Genomic DNA, 15,240 nt, shown 5'->3' on the forward strand with positions numbered 1-15,240 from the left:
ATAGGCCAGGCAAAGTGGCTCACAACTGTAATCCCAGCACTTTGGGAGGCTAAGGCAGGTGGATCACCTGAGGTCAGGGGTTTGAGACCAGACTGACCAACATGGTGAAAACTCCATCTCTAATAAAAATACAAAAATTAGCTAGGCAAGGTGGCACATGCCTGTAATCCTAGCTATTTGGGAGACTGAGGCAGGAAGAATCACTTGAACACAAGAGGCAGAAGTTGCAGTGAGCTAAGACTGTGCCACTGCACTCCAGAACTCCAGCCTGGGTGACAGAGACTCTGTTTCAAAAAAAAAAAAAAAAACCAATGGCCAATATACGCAGCATTCCATGGGTACTGAGGGATTCTCCATGTTCTCCACAGCAAGCCTGTCCCCAAGTCTTTTAAGTCTGGCCCCCGAGTCTTCTAAGGCTGGCAGCCACACTAATCATTTTTAAACGGCTGAAGGGGGACCAGAATTTGGTTTGATTTGGTTCTAAAACAGAGGCTGAGAGCCTCAAAATGAAAGGACAAAGTTGGAGTCCATGTTTCTACTCACTGTTCTGATGAATGCTGTCCCTTCTTATCCCAGGCAAGGTCCCCATTATGAAGTGGCTACGTTGTCTGGGTTATATACCCTTGGGTTCATTGTCACCTTCCAGGGAAATTTAGGACATGGACACACATAAGGAGTTTAGGAGTGGAGGTTTAATAGATAGAAGACAAGAGAAAAAGAAACAGCTTCCTCTATAGAAGAAGGGGCCTTGAGCAGAAAAAACTGGCTGGCAGCAAATGTGCTGAGTTTTATAGTCCAGTTTTAGGAGGCGATGTCTGATTTATATGGGGCTTATAGATTGGTTTGTCCAGGTATGACGTTTACATAGTGCATGGGAAAGGCTGTCACCCCATCCTAATGTTTTTATGCAAATAGGCTTTCCAGTTGATCTGTGTCACATTGTCTGCTTCTTTACAGTACAAGTGGCTGGAAGAGAAGGAACGATGGAGCTGCCATCTTGAACATGTCTAGTCATTAGTGTCTGCCTGCATTCACCCATGCAAGCTCCCAGCTTGCAGGCTGCTCTTTATTAGAAAATGACTTGGGGCTGCTTTTCATTAAAAAGAAAAGCCCTACTGAGAACTCCCATACCCTTCTTATCTGCCTAAGTGATTTCTTCTTAATTCCTATATCATTGGCACACTTTTAGCATCTTGCACCACATTCTCTTCATTCTTTCCTTAGGGAGCTGCCCACATGTAACTCCTTACACTTAGGAGGTAAGCATGTGCGGTGTGTTTAAGAAGTTGTATACCTGCCCACCTGACGATTTCTTCCCTTTGCTAGTGGAATACCCCTGGAAGGTCATACTCTACCATTTTGTCTCATAATGCACACGCCCAAGCTCACTCCTCCAATTACTGATATTTTTTTGGAAGCTGCTGATTACCAATGTCTAGCATTTTTATCTATTGGGAAATTGTCTTTCCCTGGCCTCTGTGACCAATTATCATTTTTAGAGAGGCAGTGTAACAATTGGCAAACCATCACCTGATGGGCACCTGGCATTCCTTGTGGGTGGGCACAAGCCCTCTCCTGCCCTGCTCATGCCTGGCTAGCTACCTACTGCAGCAATATGAAAATGGGACCCTGAATTTTTTGGGATCTATGTTGCTTTCCAGAATCTGTTTATTAGGCCCAAGAAACTACATGTTTTCCTAGCCCTGTTCCCCAAATAAGTCCACCCTGAAGCCAGTAATTCAATTAAGAAACTTAAAAACTGGCCAGGCATGGTGGCTCATGCCTGTAATCCCAGCACTTTGGGAGGCTGAGGTGGGTGAATCACGAGGTTAGGAGGTCAAGACCAGCCTGACCAACATGGTGAAACCCTGTGTCTAAAAGTAAAATAAAATAAAATAAAAATTAAAAATTAAAAATAAATTTAAAAAGAAGAAGGCTTAAAAAAAAAAAAGAAAATTTAAAACTGGCAAATGAAAAACCTTACAACTACCAGATCTTCTGTCTGTGTAGTTATATGTGTGTTATGTGTGGTTTATATTAGAAGGTGCTCTTGTTAATTAGGTTAAAAACACTGAAACCAAGTTTTTTGTTAGAAAAAAAAAAAAAAAAACTAATGACTTTTACTTCATTTGATTTTAGTGAGCTTTGGGAAGTAAAAACTTTGAATGATTATTGGTCAAATAAAGACATTTGGTCTAAATTAGGCAGGTTAGATATTAGATTTGGTAAATGCTTTAAGGTAATAAACTGCTTCTTTAACTTTTAGAAATTGTTCAACTTACCTGCTTTGGAGCCATTAGATTTTAGGTAAGGCCTGGAGACATGTGGAGTTAGCCATTCCCCTTGGTTATGCCGAAAAGAGTCAAGACTTTATCTGCACTTCTGTCTGGCGTCCTGGGCTCCACACCTAGTACATAATTACAATAATTTACTTACCAGGTTTTTCACCAAAAATAAAATTTCTAAGAGTTAGGATTTTAACATGTAATTAAGACTTGTGAAAAAAACAGTTTTACATGCAAGGTGTCTGAGGAAACTGAAATGTGCTTTTAGTAAAAGATTACAAAAAGGCATGGGAATGTAAATTTTTGCCTAGTTTCCAGGGTTAAAGGATTGTCTTAAATTATGTAGGATAAAGCTAACGGTTTGAGCAAGTTGTGGAAGGTTTGTGAAAAATTAATCTTGTAAAAGAAATTCTCCCCAAAAAAAAAAAAAAAAAGAAAGAAAGACATTCTCTGTTTAAACATATTGACTAAATTTAAGTTGAACACTGGAATGAAGGCACAACAGGGTTTTCTGAGAGCACCGATCTGCTCTTTAATGATAATCTGTAAAGGGTTATAAAAGGTTTATGAGAATCTCACCTTATGGTCAAATTGATTGAGATCGAATAGATTGTTCTATAAGGTTTTACTAAAAATTGGGTTGACATTAATAGTACACTAATGTAAGGATGAAATTTGGCTTTGTCTCTTGAACAAGATTTTCAGGTAATATTAAAGGATAATGACAGTTTTTTGTTTGCCTTTTGAATAAACTATAGGAAAAACAAAGGAAAGACAAGAGACAGATTGTTTGGAAAGCTAAATCTTCCCTCTATCAATGAATAAAGGTTTTTGCCTTTTTAAAATTTTTGAGTCATTATTTTAGCTAAATGAATGACTTACAGTGACTTGGAATCCTATTTTATAATATCAATACCTTTAACATATTTGACAGCCTTCCCGAAATCAAAGTTCAGCTTCAAAATTGTCTTTCCTGATCTCTAATTTTGGAGTACTACAGAGGGCCACTGAAGCATCCAAAAGAGAGGTAAGCAGGATTATTTGACATGTTAAATTATGTGGGAAGCATTGTTAAAAGAAAAAATAATGTTTGACCTCCTTCGGGTTATATTTTAATGAATGTTATTAATATTTCTTGCAAAATTGTATGGGATTTCTAAAATTCTAATATGTTTGAGTACATGTTATCAATCATAATTACAGTTATTATATTAAGCTATTGTAGACTACAGAAATAAACAAATTTCCTTGTTGATTGTGTCTTTTACTATGACTATTTAAAGTCATTTCCAGGCTGGGCGTGGTGGCTCATGCCTGTAATCCCAGCAATTTGAGAGACCAAGGCAGGCAGATCACCTGAGGTCAGGAGTTTGAGACCAGCCTGGCCAACATGGTCAAACCCTGTCTACTAAAATACAAAAGTTAGCTGGGTGTGGTGGCAGGTGCCTGTAATCCCAGCTACTCAGGAGACTAAAGCAGGAGAATTGCTTGAACCCAGGATGTGGAGGTTGTAGTGAGCCAAGATTGCACCACTGCACTACAGTCTGGAGGACACAGTGAGACTCTGCCTCAAAAATATATGAATAGACAAATAAATAAAAATAAAGTAATTCCACAGTTAATTACTTAATTCAGATACAGTTTCTGAAAACTTCACAAGTACACAAAAGCCTATAATATGATGTCTTTTCAGAGGTTCATGAAAGGATGGAAAAGACCCTGAAAAGCACTTTTGAATACAGATTTCTGACAAATTTATAATCATATCATTGAGACTGGGTAAGAATTTCTGAAACTATAAACAAAAGACTGACTAGTTTATAAAACTGCTAATCAAAGTAGAACAAAAATTAACTGAATGCCAAAAAAAATACTTTGCCAGGTTTTCATGCTAAATCACTCAATACTAAAATTGGGTAGCTATACAATGAACTCTATGATCTAAGTCACATTACTTATGATAAAGTTCTTAGTGCTATGCTCCTAAATTGGAGAAACAACTGGTATTCAAGAGGACATATGTTCAATGTTAAGCATGGACTCATGGAAAACCAGGATGGCTGCTTTGTCTTTCCTGAGTCCTTAAAGCTTTTGTTATTAAAACTTCTGCATTCCATGACTCACAATGAAAAATATAAAATGATACAGATTAAATATATACTGGTGTGGTGACTTCTAAATTGCTAAGACAGTTTATGACCAGTGTTTATCAAACCCATATTCCTGGAAAAACAATAATACAGGTACATTTTGCTACCTGATGGGCCATTTACACATTTATTGAGAGATTTCATCCAATTGTTTTTTTTTTTTTTTTCCCCTTGAGACAGAGTCTTACTCTGTCATCAAGGCTGGATTGCAATGGCATGATCTCAGCTCACTGCAACCTTCGCCTCCTGGGTTCAAATGATTCTCCTGCCTGAATCTCCTAAGTAGCTGAGATTACAGGTGCTCACCACCATACCAAGCTAATTTTTCCATTTTTGGTAGAGATGGGGTTTCACCATATTGGCCTGGTTGGTCTTAAACTCCTGACCTCAAGTGATCCATCCACCTTGGCCTCCCAAAGTGCTGGGATTACAGGCATGAGCCATCACACCTGGCCAATTGTCATTTTCAATGCATGTTTACTGGTTGTATAAAACCTTCCCTATGCAAGAGAGCTAATGTTATGATAGTAGATTATTATACCATAGTATATTTTGATAAGGTAAAGAAAGATTTTATGGTTTACTGACTGAGTACAATCAACACCTTCATAATCTAGAACCTGAAGTTTGGATCTTCTGAGAACATCAGAGAAACACTGCTCTTGCCATCCACATGTAGCAAAACTTTGGGACCTTGAACTTTGGGTTCACAATCTCACAACCAAGAAGGGTCCCTCTACATTCTTGGAACTGTACACTCATTGACACCCTTAAGGAAAAGCTAACCAGCGAAGTTTCTCCCAAGAAGAAGATGGCATCCTTGACATGAACATCTTTTCCCAAGATCATGAATCAAGACTTCTCTACTATTATGAATACTATATTTATGTTTGAATATTTTTTCCTCTGCTTATGCCTCTATGGACAACAGAAATGAAAAGGAGGTCTGTCCTGTGCACTTATGGGGTATACTTTTATTTGTGAGGAATTTTGTAGCCACCCTCATACATGGTAACCTTATACCTTGATAGATGAAAGATGAAAGCCTCTGGTTAATTAACCAGAGAAATTTTAATTGTACAGTTAATTATAAAGTAGGTGAGAAACTTTCATGATACATACATTGCCTCACAATCAGCCAGAAACAGAACTCTCCTGTTAACCCACACAATGGGTCAAAGAGAACACTGCCAGGAGGCCTTTACTCTTCTAGAAGGACATCATATGTGAGGTCTTTTTTTCCAAGGTTTGGAGTAAAAGAGGAAATAATTAGAAATGTATCCCTCATGATAGGCTCTATAGCGGATTCTACTGTAAAGGCCATGGTTACGCAATAGACTTTAAATTCTCTTGTGAAAGTTCTGCTAAATAATAGTGTTGCCCTCGGTTACTTACTGGCTAAACAGAAGTATCTGTGCAGCTGCTGGCAGTTGTGGCCTATGCAGAAAGACATCAAATATACATTATAGAGATTCAGTTGCAGGGGATTAATTAAGAGACTGCTTATTAAGTGAGTAGACTCTTTAACTCATTCTTTTATCTATTTAATTTTAGGTGGTTTGGTTTATAAAGATCCTTGGTAAGGCGCATACTCCACTCTTGGTGTTATCCTCCTGATAGTCATAAGGGTAGTCTCCCTGGTATGCCGTATTCTCTCACAGATTTTAAATGATTGCATACAGCCATCTTTAGAATGTCAAATGGTCTCTCTTCAACTGGAATTACAAGAGCTAAAAAAAAATGTGTGACCATGAACACTATAACCTTTAAGTGACATGCAGAGATTGGAAACCCAAATGACAGTTATCTGAGAGTGGTGCTAAGGCCCTACTTCTGGTCACACTCTCATCTAAGAGAGAACCTGACAAAAAAGGGAAATTTTTAAGCAAAACTGTGGGAGGCCATTGCTTAGGACTGAGCTCATGTGCTAGGCCCCAGTGGACCAGACCAAACAAAAATGGAGTATCTCATGCTAAATGTGACATAATCAAACTAAGACTTGAAGAAAACACATAGATTCTAGACCAGACCCTCTTTTGTTCTTCTCCTGTAAACAGGATGTTCCAGCATAAGGAGGTACCCTCTACCCAGTCTTTCTTCCTACCTTGCAAAACCTGTGTTCTACTGTTTCCCAGTGGGTTTCAAGACCAAATAAGTACATTTGTGATGGTATTAGTGACATCAGTGACTAAAGTTTTGGTCAATCTCCCAAAATTGAGAAGATGACCAAAAGTGGAGAATTGTTAAATCAAGATTAGCCTATGCATACTAAAGTATGACAAGAAGAAAAAAATGTTTAGCCTATAGCTGCCTCCTTAAATATTTTAAGTTCAACCTAAGGTTTCTCTGTACACCATGAACTATAACAAGTGGAGGTATAAACAGGCCGTAGCCTACACTTGTGCCAATCACCAAGTATGGGCCAACCAAATGTAAATAGCTGTTTGAACTGTGTTCGAATAAGGCAAACTCCAACCTGTAACCAGTCCAGCTGTCTGTACCTCACTTTTGTCTTTTGTATGTCACTTTCCTTTTTCTGTCCATAAATCTTCCACCACATGGCTGCACTGGAGTCTCAGAGCCTACTCTGGCTCAGGAGGCTCCCCGATTCACAAATTGTTCATTGCTCAATTAAATTCCTTGAAATTTAATTTGGCTAAAGTTTTTCTTTTATCTCTGCCAAACTATATAAAAGAGCCAATCGGTTGACTTAAAAGAAAAGAAATTCTTATCGGATTAGTAAAAATTAGCTCAGATACTTTTAATTCACATGATATTGGTAATCTTGGGTAAATTAATTTGATAAATGTAATCTCAAAACTCCAGTAATTAAAACTGTTTAAGTCATGTTATGCTACAACCTCATTTTTTTTCCACCAGAAATTTGGGTTGCCAAATTAAAATAGAACATAAAAGATGATGCTTGTGATGACATTTATAAAACACAAGGATATGGATTTTTGGGGAAAAAAGGGGTTTTCTTTCTAGTTAAGAAACAATTTAAGAGTCATTTTAAGATGAAGGAAAAATTATACAAACAAAAGTAAACGAATGAAAAAAATCAATTAAGTCAAGGAAACAAGTTTATGTATGAGACCTGTGGCTTTGAGAAGATAGTGGATGTAGGCAAAAGGCAAAACCAAGTAACTATTAAAACCAGAGGCTATAATGTAAAGGAATTCTTCCATTTCACAGATTCGTATCATTAGCTTCTTAAAAAAATCTTTACTATAGTGGATTATAAAAATAAACAATTTATGGACAAAATCCTTAATTTTAAATGTTACAGAATTTAAAAGCTTGTTTGGGTAAATGCAGAGCTCACAGCTCACTGTTGAACAATCACTGATGAGTATATGTAATCCAAATGCACAGGAGGTTATTCCTGAAAGAATGATTAGCTAGTGGACCGGATAAATGCTGCTGTAAGGTCTGTTTGCTCTATGAAGGAGACTACCCAGCTCTCCCTATACAATACCAAGTGAAGCACCCCAGATGAAGCAGTTATTGAATAATATGCTTCACATGAGAGCAATGACTGGCTTTATGATAACTGGGATATCCTCCCGCTGAATATGCCTGTTACCCACGCCATGAAAAATTTGGGGGTTAAGAAGTTCCCTTTTACATGAATTTCCCTCCTGCAGAATCACAGGACTGTTTGAGATGCCTTATCAAATTTGCTGTTCCTGGATGGGTGTGGTGGCTCATGCCTGTAATCCCAGCACTTTAGGAGGACGAGGTGGTCAGATCACTTGAGGTCAGGAGTTTCAAACAAGATGTTTGTTCCCCTTGGAAATGCCCTTCATAAGCCAAATAGCTCATGAGAGCTGTGTATCAGGCACTGCAGAATCTAGCAGCTCCTCACATAGTTAGAATTAGTCCTAGGGAAAAAGAGGCTATCTGCTTAAGAGTAGCTCCTCCTTGTATCCCCAGGTGGCAAGGTCCTATGTAAACCCATTTTATTTCATTATGGAACTCTTTTGGGCACCATTATTTCAATTAACATAAGGGTAGCTTCAGTGAACATTTCATAGCAAGATAATAAATGAGCCTCAAGTAGAAATTTTCTTGTCCAGTAGTTGTCATTGGGAAGTAATTATAAGGGTTTTTTGTTTTGTTTTGTTTGCCATTATCCCCAGTAAACACTTCAAAAAGGGCTGTGAAGGGGATGATTTGTCCCAACTAGCACTCTAGCTTCTACCTCATACTTTGTGGGCTCAGGTGATTTTATTATTTCCCATTAACATGTCCAACTAACATTTTTTCAAAAGAGCAGATTAACATGCCTTCAGTTTCATAGTTAGATACAATACCCATTTTCATAAGACATTTAGGTAAAGGGGTTACAACTATCTTACATAAAGCCTGTTTAAACATCTTAAATTTCATAATTCTATTAACCTGTACATTTTTACATTCTACCCTCAGACAATTTTATCTTTCCTGGCAAAAAAGGTTTTGGGTTCCCAGCAGGGAGTTGCAACTGTAAAGCCCATGAGCAACAGCAGTTTTTTTTGTTTTTTTGTTTTTTGTTTTTTTCTTTGAGACAGAGTCTTGCTCTGGTGCCCAGGCTGGAGTGAAGTGGCATGATCTCAGCTCACTGCAACCTTTGCCTCCCAGGTTCAAGTGATTCTCCTGCGTCAGCCTCCTGAGTAGCTGGGACTATAGGTGCGCACAACCACACCTGGCTAATTTTTGTATTTTTGCTGTTGTTGAGACGGAGTTTTGCTCTTGTTGCCCAGACTGGAGCAACATCAGCCTCCTGGGTCCAGGAGATTCTCCTGCCTCAGCCTCCCTAGTAGCTGGGATTACAGGCATGCACTGCCACACCTGGCTAATTTTGTATATTTAGTAGAGACAGGGTTTCTCCATGTTGGTCAGGCTGGTCTCAAACTCCTGACCTCAGGTGATCCGCCTGCCTTAGCCTCCCAAAGTGCTGGGATTACAGGCGTGAGCCACCATGCCCAGCAATTTTTGTATATTTAGTAGAGGCAGGGTTTCATCATGTTGGTCAGGCTGGTGGTCTCAAACTCCTGACCTCAGGTGACCCACCCACCTCTGCCTCCCAAAGTGCTGGGATTACAGGCATGAGCCACCATAATGGCCAACACTTATGTTCTTTTCTCTCTCTCTCTCTCTCTTTTTTTAGCAACCACAGGCAAAACAAAGAGGAACCCTACTTTAATAATGACAATACACAGCCTAAATTTAAATGGGAAGACTTTTGTGATCCGTAACAGAACACAAGTATGTTAAAGGAAAAGGTGTGGAATAGGGCATCAGACAAACCTGGTTGGAGTTTTTTTTTTCTTGATAGGAAGCATGGAATTTTTTAAAAAATCAGCTACAACAGCTACTTGGGAGGCTGAGGCAGGAGGATTGCTTAAGCCCAGGAGGTCAAGGCTTCAGTGAGCCATGATCATGCCACTACACTCCAGCCTCAGGGTCCGAGCGAGACCCTGTGTCAAAAAATATATATAAAATAGCAATAATTCTTACAACACCCAAATGGTTGTTAAAATAATAAATATAAAAGACTTGGTATAATAGATGCTTAATAAATCATAGTGTCTCTCTCTCCTAGAAGATTCAAGGCTTGAAGCCAGGAGATCCGGCCCCTAATGATGCAGGATTTTTCTTGGCGAATTCACAGAAGGTGTGCCTTGTCTACTCAGTCCACCGCACTCTTGCAAAAGGGAGCACTTGCAAAAGGGAGCACATGAGTGAGCAAGATCAAGATCCAGCCAGCCACTCTGGACACTGGCACAGGAGCAAGCTCGGTGTGGGGCATACAGCCAGACCAGGCATGTCACCTTCAGCGGAACATGGCAGTGCTCAGGTGAAGGTGCCCATGACCCTGAAGCCTCAAAGCGGGTGTTACAGTGCTCCTTTAGTTTTATCACAGACAGCAGCATGTTAGGAGCTCAGTTGGCCCCTTGCCTTGTCATGTGGGATGGCTGTCCTCCGCTGGTGAGGGCAAAGGGCCAGTGTGACAGCCTTTCTGGGTACCTGTACTTGGTGGGTCCCAAGGTCTTGTTCAGTGTCCAAGAAGAATGAGGTCATATGGAGAACTGAAGGATGGCGGGCCAGGGAAGAATGGCTCATGCCAGTAATCCCAGCATTTTGGGAAACTGAGATGAGTGGCTCACCTGAGGTCAGGAATTTGAGACCAGTCTGGCCAACACGGTGAAACCCCGACTCTACTAAAAATACAAAAACTTAGCTGGGCATGGTGGCAGGTACCTGTAATCCCAGTTACTCAGGAGGCCGAAGCAAGAGAATCACTTGAACCCAGGAGGCATAGATTGCAGTGAGCTGAGATTGCACCATTGTACTTCAGCCTGGGTAACAAGAGCAAAACACTGTCTTGAAAAAAAAAAAGGGATATTGAGGGCAGAGAATTTTTTTGATTGATGAAAATGACTGTCTACAGAGAGGGGAGCTGGAGAAAGGACAAGAAGGGCAGGTAGTCTTTGACACAGTCAGGCCGTCTCCCCCTCTACTGACTGAGTCTGGCTTCTTTATAGGCACAGGATGGGGAGTGTGTGCTGATGACTGGTTTGTGACTAAAGCAAAGACACCACTCAAAGGTGGGCATGACAGTGTAGAAAACCAATCAAGAAAGGATAGGCATATGTAAAATAGATGAAGGGTCGGGATCAATCAGAGGAAAGCATGCTAAACAGGAAGACAAGTTCTCAGTCTCGTCTGAGTATTTAACTTGTAGCTTGGCTTTCGGGCTTTAAACTGTTTTGGGCCTGGAGGAGAGGTTTCACTGGGGACCCGCCTCTATCTGCTTAGGCATTTGGCTGCCTCCTGTCACTATCACTAGATCTAGTATTGTTACCAGTTCACTAAATCATAGATCCATAGAGTTAGAAAACATCTTCATACATATACCATTTATTTTAGCGGCCTGTGTTAAAGAAACTAAGGTTCATTGCTAAACTGGAGATCAAGTCTTCTTAGTTAAGTGCTCTGCCACAAACTTCCTCATTTGTGAAATTTGAAAAATAATATCATCCTCTTTTTGTCTCACAAATAGTATCTAATCATACATAAGTATGTGAGAGCTCTTTAAAAATGCAAGGTATTAGGCCAGGCGCAGTGGCTCACACCTGTAATCCCAGCACTTTTGGAGTCTGAGGTGGGCAGATCACCTGAGGTCAGGAGTCCTAGACCAGCCTGACCAACATGGTGAAACCCCATCTCTACTAAAAATACAAAATTAGCCAGGCGTGGTGGCACATGCCTGTAATCCCAGCTACTTGGGAGGCTGAGGCAGGAGAATTGCTTGAACCTGGGAGGTGGTGGTTGCAGTGAGCCGATACTGTGCCATTAAGCCTGGGCAACAAGAGTGAAACTGTCTCAAAAAATAAAATAAAAATGCAAGGTATTTTTTATTATTGGTTTTCATTTTAAATTTGTTTATACATTTTGAGATTTAAAAGATTTCCTCCCATCAAGTAAGCCAGAATAGAATCATACCTACTAAATTCTTTCTAAAATCTTTTCTAAATTCACATTCTTGAGAAAGAATAGAGCTTGGAGGAAGAGGTATTGTTGTAATCAATAGCACAATAATCAGTTTATCATTAAACCACTTACATCTCTTTGTAACAAGATTTCTAAGCTTTAGTAGATGGATTTTATTTTATTTTATTATTTTGGAGACAGTCTTACGCTGTCACCCAGACTGGAGTGCAGTGATATGATCTCAGCTCACTGTAACCTCCGCCTCCTGGGTTGAAGTAAATCTCATTCCTTAGCCTCCCAAGTAGCTGGGACAACAGGCGTGTGCCAGCACGCCCAGCTAAGTTTTGTATTTTTAGTAGAGATGGGGTTTTTGCCATGTTGGGAGGCTAGTTTCGAAGTTTTGGCCTTGAATGATCTGCCTACCTCAGCTTCCCAAAGTGCTGAGATTATGGACGTGAGCCACTGCACCCAGCTGCTTATTTTATTTTGTTAATTTTAATTAATTTATTTATTTTGAGACTCAGTCTTGCTCTGTTGCCCAGGCTGGAGTGCAGTGGTGTGATTTTGGCTCACCGCAACCTTCGCCTCCTGAGTTGAAGCAATTCTCCTGCCTCAGCCTCCCAAGTAGCTGGGACTACAGGCATGTGCCACCACACCTGGCTAATTTTTGTACTTTTAGTAGAGATGGGGTTTTGCCACGTTGGCCAGGCTGGTCTCAAACTCCTAACCTAGTGATCCACCCACCTCAGCCTCCCAAAGTGCTGGGATTACAGGCGTGAGCATGTTGCTTCATTTCTGTAATCCCAGCATTTTGGGAGGCCAAGGTAGGAAGACTGCTTGAGCTCAGAGTTCAAGACGAGTTAGGACAACATAACAAAAGCCCGCCTCTACTAAAAAGACAAAAATTAGCCTGGTGCTCTGGCATGTGCCTGTAGTCCCAGATACTTGGGAGGGTGAGGTGGGAGGACCAAATGAGTCCCGGAGGTTTAGGCTATAGTGACCTGAGATCGTGCCACTTCACTCCAGCTTGGGTGACAGAGTGAGACCCTGTTTCAAAACAAACAAACAAGCAAACACCGACTCAAAAAAAGTAAAAAAAAAAAAAAAAAAAAAAAAAATTTAATTGTAGTTCTTTATAATAGTTATAGAGATTCACTCCTTTAGGCAAACAGAAATTTTAATGTCTCTTCTTTATAATGACTTTAGTGAAGGAGTAAACAAAGGGATACATTTATGAGATGAGAATAGGACATTTGCAAGGCTATTCCTAGCTCTGTTTTTAGTGAAAATGAGATTCCTGCCCATGGCTGACACAAACAAGATAAAAGGCCCCCTCCCTACGGGAGTGTCCATGCATAAATCCTAGGTTGATCCTTTACTTCAGGTCTTCTACATATCTTTCTTGACTCTTCTGAATCCTTCATTCCCTTCTCTAATCTTGTTGGTCTTAATTTTAAGTATTCCCTTCCTTAAAGAGAACATGGGTTTCATCAGGCTGGGAGTAGGAGAGTAGTTTCTGGAACGTGGCTGGATGCTAGGCTAAGGTGAAGAGGCCGGCGCCTCCCTAGTGCACAGAACTGGAGGAAAGAGGAGAGGTCTGGGTATTTGTTCTGCTATTGACCTTAACATCTGGGCTTCAGTTTAAGTCACTTAACATGGTTCACCCACAATGAAGGTTGTAGTAAACAGCTTCTAGTTGTAAAAATCTGATTCTAGGCCGAGTGTGGTGGCTCATGCCTGTAATCCTAGCATTTTGGGAGGCCAAGGCGGGTGGATCACCTGAGGTCAGGAGTTCAACACCAGCCTGGCCAACATGGTGAAATCCTGTCTCTAGAAAAAATAAAAAAATTAGCTGGGCATGGTAGCAGGCACCTGTAATCCCAGCTACTTGGGAGGCTGAGGCAGGAGAATCACTTAAACCTGGGAGGCAGAGGTTGCAGTGAGCTGAGACCATATACCACTGCACTGCACTCCAGCCTGGGGGACAAGAGCAAAACTCTGTCATAAAAATAAATAAACAAGCAAACAAAAAAACAAAACTAAACTAAACACAAAGGCCAGGCACGGTGGCTCACACCTGTAATCCCAACACTTTGTGAGGCTGAGGCAGGTGGATCATGAGGTCAAGAGTTTGAGACCAGCCTGGCCAATATGGTGAAACCCTGTCTCTACTAAAAATAAAAAACTTAGCCAGGCATGGTGGCACAAGCCTGTAGTCCCAGCTACTCTGGAGTCTGAGGCAGGAGAATTCCTTGAACCTGGGAGGCAGAGGTTGCAGTGAGCCAAGATCGTGCTGTTGTACACCAGCCTGGGTGAAGAGCGAGACTCCATCCCTGCTCCAGACCACCAAAAAAAAAAAAAAAAAAAAAAAAAAAAAATTAGCTGGACGTGGTGGTGCATCCCTGTAATTCCAGCTACTTGGGAGGCTGAGACAGGAGAATTGCATGAACCCAGGAGGTGGAGGTGGAAGTTGCAGTGAGGCGAGATTGCATCATTGCACTCCCGCCTGGGCAACAAAGCAAGACTCCATCTCAAAAAAAAAAAAAAAAAAAAAAAAAAAAGTCAGATTCTGTAGGTGGTTCTAACACAAGTATCTCTAAGCACAGCCAGAGGTGGTAGAAAAAAGAAATGGGATGGATATAACAGGTTGGGAATAAGGGAGAAAAGGTTGTAGGTGAGGCTTGGTGTTCTGAAGGATAGGAGAAAATGCCACTCCAAATTATATCACTTTGGAGCAAGAATTATTACTATTTTTTTTGTTTCGTTTTGAGACGGAGTCTTGCTCTGTCTCCCTGGCTGGAGTGCAGTTATTAAAGAGTCTTTCTAATAAACCAGTAAATGTAAATATCTCCCTTTGAGCCACTCTAGCAAATTAATGTAACCCAGAGGGTGGATGGTTGGAGCCCCAAATTGTTTGAAACCCGTTAGTTAGTTCAGGGTACCTAAACTTGTGACTGGTGTCTGAAGGGGAGAGTAAAGTCTTGGGGACTGAGCCCTCAGTCTGTGGGATCTGAGACCACCTCCAGAAAATAGCATCAGGATGGAATTGAATTAGGGGACACCCAGCTGGTGTCCACTGCTTGGGGTGTGGGGGAAAAAAACCCCACATATTTGATCACAAAACTCTTCTGTGTTGACCATGTTGGTGTGAGAGTAGGGAAAAACGGTTTGAGTTTTTCCTCACAGTTTTTCTCTTGTTAATCTATCTTATGTCAGTTTAATGCTCAGGCCCAGAGGAGAACCCCTAAAAGGGGGAAGGTAAAACTTTGCCTTCTTTCCAATTCCACGCCAAGAAGCTGCCCTTTCCTGCGGTGGAACTGGACTTG

General features: G+C 40.7%; 1 protein-coding gene across 1 annotated transcript in view; it reads right to left on the reverse strand.

The window, feature by feature from the left end:
• FEZ1 (fasciculation and elongation protein zeta 1) overlaps positions 1-15,240 on the reverse strand; it is a 114,951-nt gene that overhangs the window by 98,614 nt on the left and 1,097 nt on the right. Inside the window, exon 2 of the mRNA XM_074400799.1 lies at positions 2,283-2,407. The gene's annotated coding sequence lies outside the window, so the exon portion shown is untranslated. The remainder of the gene's footprint in view (positions 1-2,282; positions 2,408-15,240) is intronic.

Source organism: Saimiri boliviensis, chromosome 6 (assembly GCF_048565385.1).
Source record: "Saimiri boliviensis isolate mSaiBol1 chromosome 6, mSaiBol1.pri, whole genome shotgun sequence".
Lineage (NCBI taxonomy): Eukaryota > Metazoa > Chordata > Mammalia > Primates > Cebidae > Saimiri > Saimiri boliviensis.